General features: G+C 45.0%; 1 long non-coding RNA gene across 1 annotated transcript; it reads right to left on the bottom strand.

Annotated features, from left to right (window-relative positions):
* Positions 1–234: 234 nt before the first annotated feature.
* Positions 235–3202, bottom strand: LOC105828571. The gene is made up of 2 exons (XR_003625867.2): positions 735–3202; positions 235–569 (listed from the first exon to the last, which is right to left on the bottom strand). It is a non-coding gene; the product is annotated as an uncharacterized LOC105828571 (long non-coding RNA).
* Between the last annotated feature and the right edge of the window lie 7792 nt (positions 3203–10994).

Here is a 10994-nt window from a genome sequence, read left to right as displayed (position 1 = left end):
TTTGCGCAGCGGCGACCGAGTAGCACCTGAGGCGTTGACTTGTCCATTTGAAACGAGGGCCACTTATCTCAATGGTCAGACTTTGCCGCTGACAACTTTCGTGGGACGAAAAGTGAGATGCGCATATTTGCATTTTAATAAAATAACTTTCGATGAGTGTCGAACGCGTAAAATGGACACTTTTTATATGTATAAGGAAGTGGATAGATGTGATAAAAAAAAAACAAGACGTTATTTGGTTTTCTCGGAGAGGCCTTTATTCATTTCATTATGCTTGACAGAATCTGCTGATATAATTTTTATTACTAGTAGAACATGAAATTTGAAGTTTTTTTTTTACAAAATACGTAAAGAACTCAGGCATATTCGTCTAATTTTGCAACGGAAATCGTGTGTACGTGGTAAATGTTCCATAGTTTTCCCGTCTGAATCATCATTTATCTCTGACGCAAGTTGCAGCCGGATTTTCAAAGCATGCAAAAAGATCGCAAACGAAAAGAAGTGAGCCCCCTTTGCGTCGAGTTTCCTCACCGAGTCTCGTTCGCGTGTGGACGTTGCATCTAAAAGAGCTTCAGGGAGAAGAGGGATGAAAAATAGTGCTATCCAAAGGCAGAGAAAGAGAGAATATTTAAGTCGTAGGGGAGAGTAGGGAGTAGCAAGAGAGCAGAAAAAGAGCGAGGAAGAAAGAGAGAACCGTCGACCTTGATGAAAATAACTCGTCGAACTGACCATACCTCTTGCACATGAAGTTAAAAAGTGCATGCAGTCTCGCTGCACAGAGGAGATCCTTCAAAACGTGCGGCTTGGCGTTTTGGCTTAATCGTTCGTCGGAAGCCTGTGCGTGTCCGTTCGGCGATTTAACACCGTCCAACGTCCTGAACAACGAGAGAGCGTCCTGATAATTTAACCGTTGCACGTAATTGACCTCTATGTTCTATAGACCTTTGTTCTGCTGATGATGCTTGTTACCGCTTTGATCGGTTATTCGGGGTATTTCCAGCCATTTGGGATCGTGACGCGACGCTCAATATCTTTCTCGCCTCGCGGGGAGAAAAAGAAACGTTCTTGTACGCGGAGTTGAATTTATGGCTCGGTGCGTGGCTTGGAGGATATCGAGTGGCGCGGCTGGTCGTGGAAAGGATTTCGCGTGTAAGAGAGGCTCGAGAGACCGTGAGAGGTGAACGTGGGTGGGTTGGGAGCAAAGATCGAACGACCTCAGCTCGGACACGAACCCAGAGGTAGTCGCGTTATCGACGTCGTTTTACAGGCGCCATGGTGACCGATAGCACTTTAACTACCAACAGTTGAACACATTGTGAAAACAATTTGATTGCAGTACCACATGGTTTGCTTCCCGACTGTCTTTTTTCTCACTTCAATATTATTTAAATTACAATTTAAGTTATATTTGATTAAGTAATAACTTCCAAGTCTCCTTGTTACGTTAGACTATAGTGTTACCAATACTATTCTATAAAAGATTCAGTAATCGTGTTCGTAATTTGTTCATCATTTTGTAATTAACTCTAACTGACTCGCGATCGAATTTCGATGACAATGGCTGGCGCAAAAACAATTCGAACGCAACAAATGAAAAAATCAACAACGGATATTCTTACGAATCGGCAAAACGAGGATGTGCCAATAAATCGACAGTGTCCCATTAATATCGTTGAATATCGTGTGACACTGAGCCCGCGCGAAACCCTCATCATTGCGCCGGATTTTGCACAACAATGCAACGGGATTTGCGCTGCGAACGAGTTTTTACTATCATCAGTCATCAGGCGAACGGCGAGATCTCATATTTACCTAGCATTGCAGTAGAGCGTGTGCGCTCGCGCAGATAAATCATCATCGTCTGGTATTGCGCGGGGCATATAAATATAAACACGAACCTGTCATCACCACCACTACTGCTACCACCACCACCCTACAGCTCCGAGGGCGAGCATTTTTTATCTCGTGTTTCGATACCGCTGCGTCCCCTGTTACCGTCCCACGTGGCGACTCCGACAAAACAGATTGTAAAAAAGGTATCCTAGAAAAAAAAAAACACTTAAGGGTGTCATGATTAAGGGTTAGTTAAAAAGGGTTCGAAGAAAAAAAGATCGAGGGTCGCGGTGCTTTTCCTCCTGGTGGCAGGTTGCGTTTTTTTTTTACTATCGATTTTTATCCACCTGGCTGAAAAACCTGCCCGGGATGTTGTGTGTCGCGGTTCCGAAGGGAGGCTGGCCTGTTTTTTCGTCGCGTTTTTTCATCCCTCGGAACAAGGTGCGCTCTTGCAAAGTGCACAAGTTTCATCGAAGCTCGAAAGTAACGTGACGTCTTTATCTGGATAATAAGGGAGATAATAAGGCTTGATATAATTATGTAATAAATAATCGGATATCGCGGACTTGCTAATTACGACGTTTAATCAATAGCGCGTTTCCTATCTCGTTGCCTTTACTTCGGACCGCTTTTCGCGTAGATTAGGAGGATCCGATTCGATTCGTTCGAAGTACGTCAACACAAAGGCAGTCGCGTCGCTGTCTTAACGTCCACTTCGCTCGCTGAAAATTCAAAATTACCCGAGGCAGAGTCTCGCCGCCGTGTACTCTGTAAATTAAATAACATTGCAATGGGTTAACGAAGTGTAGACTCTGTCGCTCGGACGCCTATCAGGGCGCCCACCCCCTCGGGTTCTAGGGGTCCCCCCCTCGTCCTCCGACGCTCGTTTCGCCCCTTCTCCACGATTTACCATCTAAGTGTCGTCCTCCTCGTCCCCACTCGGCGGCCTATTTTACCCCACTTTCCCGTCTTTTCCCCTCTTTCGCCCAAGGCTGGCCATACACCCTCCCACCCCCACGACTTATCCCTACCCTGGGGTCTCACCCCCTGAGGAAAAATAAGCGGCCGGACACCTTACCGGTCTTCGCTAGCTAGGCCACGATTGGTCGTTTGTAATCTGCAGGTAAAGTCTACGACATCTCGGACTTATCGAAAATGTAACAAATGGTAGTTAAACTGTAGGCAGAAAATGTTACGACGTTATCAAGTACCTGTATATGTACCAGACGAACTTGTTTTATGGTTGGATCGAAGATTTTATAAGCACTAATGAGCTACATTAAATTAAAGAATTTATTAGAAAAAGATAGCAAGAATCATCGAAGGATGACATTTTTTAATTAGCATTATTGCAGCATATACATTATATTTAACGTGATAACAATCTTTAATATTATCTTTCAAATTGTATACAATATACATATTTTTTAATTTGATAAATCCAATGAAACGCTAATCGAACGCAATTGAGTGTCCGCGTCTTTCCAGTACTTTACTCGACAAACGTTATACAGTTTGGCTTAGCAACGTTAACATATTTATTTATTGCTTGGCGCAAGTGAATTACGTGATGTATTTAGTGCGCGGCCGATTAACGATTTAAAATATTTATTTTCTAGTTAACTCTGATTTGTTTGCGGTGTTGGCGCGAAAAAGAGCGAACCTTGCCGGAGAGAGATACTGCTCTGTTAAATGATAATTATATGCGCAGGTAATCAACATCGATCTCGCAGAATAAAAGGCAAACCGCGTGTCGCAAATGTTTGGCATATATATATATATATATATGTATGTATGCGCGATCGACAGGAGACGGTCGTTCGCTGACCGCACGCTTCCGTTCATGAAATTTCGTTAACCATTTCGTTTAATTATTTGCGCGCGTTGAAAAGTTAAACGGCAGATTTTTGCTCGCGCCGTCCCGCTTATCGACAGAACGCAAACACGAGCACCGGTCAATTTTTTATTTATGTCCCTACTATTTTATCGGATGACCGCGCCATTAACGTCGGCCACGGCGACAATTTTTGTTCGGCGTCGGTGAAATAAATCGGTGGCTGGGGAACGTTTTATTCCTTTTTTTTTCTTTATTGAAACACATAAATTTCGCGAATAAAAAAAGTTTCTCTCTTGTAGCAACGTTCGGAAAAGAGTCCTTGAGTTCCCGAGTGAGTTAAGAGTGACAGGCTTCTGTGGCATGTATCCGAGCCGAGAACTCGACCGAAAATCGAAATGCAAATGTCCCAGGACCGTCTCTCTCCCCGGAGGGCTCTCTAAATCTCTCGCACGTTTACCGGCCGGCTCGCTTGTTTATTTTTTAATTAAAGTCTTCCGCGGAGGCAGCTTCTCCTGGAGCGGTGGCGGGATTAAAAAAGGTCCCCCGGAGTTATTAAGCTAATAATGTGTCTCGTGCCGCGTGCCGTACCTTCCGTGCGTAGATACGGAACGACGAGGCAAGATAGAGAGGGAGGAAGATCAAAAGAGGAAGGGAGTGAAAGGGACGGAAGAGGGTCGCGTGGAGGAAAAAAGGTTGGCCTGCGATGGTTTAGGCGAGAGGATAAAGAGAGAGGAGACGAAAAGGCGGCTGGAGAGAGAGGATTGAGAGGCAGCGTGGGAAGATAGTCGGTCGACGAAAAAAAAAAAGAGAGAAAGTCCACAGGGCGCAAAAAATCACTTCGGCACGCGTGCACACCCCTGCCTTGATCCTTCCATCGGGACGATCCTCTTCAACGGTTGCGAAAGTTTGCGAAAACGACGACTCGGCTTTCCGAAGTGACCTGACGCCTCGGCATGTGGACGGGCGGTCAGTTCGTGCGGCTTTTCATGTATAGCGCTAAAGTTTCCGTCGAACGTCACTCCTCGACCTTGTGAAAAATAAATGCAGTCAGATTTACTCCATCCGGATGAAACGTGTGACGAGTCTTCGTCGCGTCTATTTAAGAGATTTTATTTTTTTTTAATTAGAAATGATTGATTGAAATTATGCAAACAATTATATAGACAAAAAATCAATTAAAATGTCTAAATGAATTAAAATTATCGTTGAATATAAATGTAAAAGATATTAAATATTACTGGTTTATTTTCTTTGCAAAAGGCTACTTTGAAATCTACGTTTGCAATCAAAAGCATCTAGAGAGTCAGAAACGCTTTATGTAATCCGTTACTCCATAAAGTTTATGCAGCTGATGTACACGCTAAACAATTGTATTTCGAAGAAACTCGACAATATAATTGGTGTAAACAAAATTGGTGCACAAAATTTTCGCAAAAGACTATAATGCACTCCAAAGATGAGAAACCTTTCAATTGTGAATGTTTCCGACATAGTCCTGATTACATCCTTTATAACAAAGAATTTATATCCCATTTTCCTCGCCTGTGATGCAAGCGCGCGCGTTTGTCGCTATTGTGGATATTTCTGAGACAAGCTCGCGCATAGAAAGATTATAGATAGGATGAAGAGAATAGGAAAGAATAGCCGGACTTTGTATCACAGTAGAGCGTGAAATGAACTTTCTATTATTAGAAATTTACGTAAAATTTTTCGTCGCGATTATTTCGTAATCGCTCCGGATAGACGCTGAGAGAAATAAAAGGTCAAAGTGAGAACGACGGGAAATAAAATTCTTGGCAAATTTTGAATTCTCTCTGCAATATATAAAGGAAATTACATAGTACAATTTATCCAGAGGTGAATCATAAATCATTAAAAAAAAAATTTGAAAAAATATACATATATTCAATGAATATACGTATTTTAAATATAATAATGATGACAGTGAATGCTCTCTGAAATACAAATCAATAGGTTTCGCAGATATTATATAATAATTATTACACTTAGGAGATTAAAAAAATAAAGAAAAAAGTAGTATTACATAAATTTATTAATTACAAGTACAGATGCAACAATTCGCGTTGCAATAGAAGTAGATTTCCACGAAGCCGTCGTGAGCGCAAAGAAGTCGCACAACGACGTCGAGACGGAGGAACGAGCGAGAAACGAGAAAACGAAGGCCGAAAGGAGCTGCAAAGAATGGCCGGAGGCTGTGGAAGGATGGAGGAAGGAAGGAAGGAAGGAAGGTCCGCTCGGCTGTATCTCACCCCCTCGGCCCACCCGTTCCTCCTCCGTCGCCCTCTTGCCTCTTCCTGGCCGTCATCTCCGGGGCGATTTTCCACGGCACCTAAGAGAAGGGGCCAATGAGACGCTGGGCGTCGGTATTGATCCGAGGCGTCGTCCAGGAGACGCCCGCTCCAAGACGCCCGGCTTGCCCGGCGCGAGAGAGCGGCCCCGCAGTACGAGATAAAAGGACGAAAGCCGCTCCTGGAGACGAGCCGCGGGTCCTTCCGCTTTCCGTGTGTCCTGCACGTCCGCATGAAACCTCATATATGATCCGGCATGGCCCGTGCTCTCTCCCGTCTCCCCTTGACGACCGTGGTACACGTTACGCAGGACGCCGTGCCGGCGACGCGAGTCCTTTGTTGACGGTAATCCTGGCATGGCCGTCGCGTCGGCTGACCGAAAAGTGTGTCGACCGTTTTCACATCGGTCTCTAGGTATGCGGCAATATCTTTTTTTTTTTTTTCGAGCGAATTATTTTCCGCCATTCAATTGAAGCGATATCCATTTTATTCGTTTGCTTGAACAAGTAAAAAAACCGAGAGAAGATACTTTTCATATTATTCTATGATAATTAAATTACATCTATATTAATAATTCTTTATTTTATTGTACCATGACATTAAATTAGCGCAATAATTTTTAGCAAATTTCTCACATCGTGGTTTAATGAACCATGAGTGTCATGAACGTTGGATCACAAAGTAACTTTTGTCTTCTTAAAATATCATGAAATATGTAATAAATATTTTTCTCTCATAATGAAATATTGCAAATTACGATGCTTGAAAGCTCGTAAGGATTTTTGTCGAGCATGATTTGGCTCAGAGAGCCCGATCACTCGTCTAGATCGAACCTCATATAGTTTGGTGCGTTTAAAATTAATTATATACTCCGTTATCAATCACATCCGGTTGCCGTGGCAACCTAGCATCCCTTGCCATATCACCACGGGTCTCTTCAATAGCGTGGGCTCGCTCTCGTTCGTGTATGACGAGTATACCCGACGAACAAATGCTGCACCGAATTGGCGAAAACACTTCCATCCCGCTCGAGAAAACACCGTCGACACCTTTCCCGGCCAAATGAAACGAAAACATGTAACGCGAATGACAGAGTGGAACATAAAATCATCGCTCATCCGCGCGCGTCAGGTCGTTTCTCGTAATCAGTCAACTTCGCACTTTGTTAACATCGTTTTCGTATGAAACGGCGTCTGTTATTCGTTTATATTCTTCTTTGCATATATTTGTAGTGTCTTTAAAAGCTTTTATAGTATTATTATTATTATTATTTCGCAATGATTTTACGATTACTTATTATTTTAAGTCGATCAAAAATAATTTATGCGATTAATAATCGGGCGAAACCATCTCTCGGCGAAAACTTTTCATTGTTTTTTTATTCGAACGCGAATAAAAGTCTCGCGCTACGTGAAAAGATTTTTTTTCGCGTTTTTGTTTTCTCCCGTCATGTCGAGAGAACGCCAAAATATCCGACAGACTCATAGTGCGAGGCGGCGACGCTATTCCGCAATCCGCACGACGATCTTGGCCGGTGTGTGAAAGGATACCCGAAGGAATTTCCAATGTACGTGCGATGCCTAAGCTTTCAGTGCGCGCGGGTGGCGCGCGTCGGGACGCCGTTCCTTTTATTTTCCTTCAATTTCCTTCCTTTCAGGTTTCCCATCAGCCTTTCCATTAATATTAAAACAGGAGCGTAGCCTCGCGAGGGCTGTTTCAAAGAGGGTGGCGGTGGTGTTTCAGGCCGCGCACGGCTCTGTCGAGGTACTAACCGGCAAGGACGAGGGTGGGGAGTGAAGGACCACAGCGAGGGCGGGCTAAGGGGCGTTCGGCTCGTTTTTCATCTTGATCTTCTAGAGTTACCAATTTGAACCAGCTAGACCTATCATCTCGCCCCGCTATTCTCGTCTCTTTATTGCAGATCGCGTAGATAGGTGTACTTAATTTTAAGCGCAAGTTTCTAAGAAAAATTCTTTATAGATATGTGTGAAGAGAGAGAGAGAGAGAGAGAGAGAGAGAGAGAGAGAGAGAGAGGAGAGAGAGAGAGAGAGAGAGAGAGAGAGAGAGAGAGAGGAGAGGAGGAGAGAGAGAGGAGAGAGAGAGAGAGAGAGAGAGAGAGAGAGAGAGAGAGAGAGAGAGAGAGAGATGAGAGAGGAAAGAAATAGCGTTTCGTTTTAGTAGTAGAAGTTAATTAATATTCTGAAATGTATGGCGTAACGCGTAATTGCGGTTATTGTATCTATCTTCGGAATCGACCGAAGAAACTCGGCAAAGACGTTTCGTGGGAAAGCCTCCGGGTTTCTTGGTAGCCGGTAGCTCGCGATTATTTATCGTGACCTGACCCTTTCTTACGCAACCCTCGCCGTGGGCAACCCTTCGGGATAGACCAACGGTCAGCGAACCCCCGTTTCGGCATTATGGGAACCGGTTTTTCGAATGCGCGCGTACGGCTGCAATTTTTCCGGAGAATTTTTATCGCGAACCCGTTCGACCAGTCGACCGAACGTGTGTCCAGGTGGTCACTTCCTGGCCACCCCAGTCTGGGTCATTCTTAACTCCCCTTCGTCGTCCTCTTCGTTGCCGGCTACTTCTCAATTCCGTGGCACGATTTGCGAGGATGCTAAATGCGCTTCATGAATCTTCTGTCACGTTTTCCATTGCCGCCAATAAGTAGAACGTTACCGATTTTAACGAGGATATTTTTAGCAGCTTTTTGAAAATAATATTATTTCACCGATTGTATCTATTGGATACTGCACACGGGAAAATGATTTCAATATGACCGAGGGGGAAAAACACGGGGGAAAAATGACTGTCTGGAAAATGCAATTTATCGTATCAATGACGTCAAAACTTTCAACCTCTGATTTTTCGAGCTACATCCTGCTTCACCTGTAATTAATCAGGCTTATCGTATTACCAAATCGAAACTTATATGGATAAATATTCAGCCGGATATCCACCGCGCATAATACGAGCGGTTGATTTTATGGGTAATATATATGAGAGCGGGAAGTTCGGTAATTAATGGCTTTTATTCGAGAGCGGCGAACGAGTGAAATAAACTCGATCGCAAGTAATTCGAACGTCGTGCCAGTCTATATAAAGCCTTATAAAATCTCTTTGCGCTTCGATAGTTTCGACAATGGAGTTTAATTAAGTTCTTCGCTAGCCTAGGTGTTATTTTATTTTTTCCCGCATGATCATGCGTATTTTTATATCTCAACGGCACGTCAAATAACTCTCAAACCGATCAGATGACAGATCAAACTTGCGAATATACATTTTGATTACGATTTGATACCCGTGGCGGAATTTTCATCCGTGGCGCATTAACGTTCCACGTCGCCATTAATCTTGATACTCGGCCGCGATGCCCGCCGCTTTTTGTCCTCATGCCCGAAACTAATGTGCGCGATTTCACGTCTGACAGGACGTTGAGAAGGTTAGCTCGCCTCTTCAGTGTTTTACATTTGCATTGGATGGCAAGCGGCACGGGGTGGCGGCGGCGGCGGCGGCGGCAGCGGAAGGCGGTGGCAAGAGGTGGCGGAGAAGGACGAGGTGGTTGGGGGGTGATGTTTTGTAAGATCTGCTCGAGAGACCATTCGTCTTAGTATCTGCCTCGGGGGGCGGTGAAATATAAGCTAGATCTACGAGAAAGATAAATGAATCCATCCTCCCGCCTTCCGCCACCCCCCGCCGCCGCCCATTTCCATCCTTACCTTCCTTCCACCCTGCCGACGCTACCCTTTCGCAAGAGAAGAGAAAACCACCCGGGACAAGAGTATCGTTCTCGCGGCTTCCTCCTTCCCTCCGTAGGAACACGTAAAAAGGAGGGCACGCCTCGATTACGCCGATTATAATGACTTATCCGTCGCGTCGTGGCGCGTGTGCCATTTGCGGGACGACGTCGCGAGTAGCGCAATTAATCATATCAAATTACGGCGTCCGTACGTATGAGAAGCGTGCAATAAATACAACGCGGAGATAAATCGAGAGAACGAAGGCGGATGACGAGCGTCCTGAAAGTAGGCCGACAGGTGGAAAGAAGGCGAAACGGTGCGCAAGGTGCGTAAAAAAGCAAGGCGCAACCGTCGTGGAACGAGATTCAATGCCGGAGGGACGGCGCGCGGACGACAGCGGAAGAGGAAGAAGAAGGGAGAAAAAAAGGAAGAGACAATTCCGGTGGTGAAGAAGAAGCCGCGACGACGGCTTTGCGTCTGGCGGCGAAGTCGGCGCCCGTCCTCTTTCTTCCTCCTACCGGATAAGCATCGCTTTGCATACGATCGCCATTTTGCGGGGAGCATAATTTAAATTTCGTTCTATTGTTTTGTCGCTCTTCTTACCCCCCTCTCGGCCCAACCATCCTTGGTGCGGAGTTTCGAGTCGCCGGCTCCGGGGGCCACCCTCGCCCCACCTTCTTCGTCACGCAACCCTTCGTGCACCATCGCGCCGTGCCTTCGTGCAACCCCCTTCGTGCCGTCGCCGCCGCCGCCGCCGCCACCGCCACCGGCATGATGGTGTTGCCGTACCCCAGCGGCAGCGGCAGCGGCGGCCATTTGCATGAAATTAGAATCAGAATTTTCTTGCCGGAAAATTGGCCCCTCGCCGCCCAGCCATCTCGGCCGTGACTGCGAAAATTTTAATTAATTCGTCGCCAACCACGTTGTCGAGCAGCGTTCAAGATTTAGGCTCCATCCGCAACATCCGAGGGGTTTTGATTTCGTCCTATCGTTCGAACGGGATAAAATTTTTCGATCTTCTCTTGCCTTGTATTAAACATATATATCGTATACGTTAATATACAAATATACAAGAATATTCTCTCAAAAGGAATTAAATAGATTATGCATGTACACACGCTGAATGTACACAGTTACATTCTGCGACTCGTGTGTACATTATTACATTTTCTGCAGAAGCAATACTGTCCAAGTCGTGTTATACTCGACGATTTTCATCTGAAGCGAATCTGATTCAAATGAAAATCTTCGCAATTTACCTTGGATTTTTCA

This window comes from Monomorium pharaonis, chromosome 6 (assembly GCF_013373865.1).
Source record: "Monomorium pharaonis isolate MP-MQ-018 chromosome 6, ASM1337386v2, whole genome shotgun sequence".
NCBI classification, from domain to species: Eukaryota; Metazoa; Arthropoda; class Insecta; order Hymenoptera; family Formicidae; genus Monomorium; species Monomorium pharaonis.
This window is presented reverse-complemented; position numbering and strand designations above follow the sequence as displayed.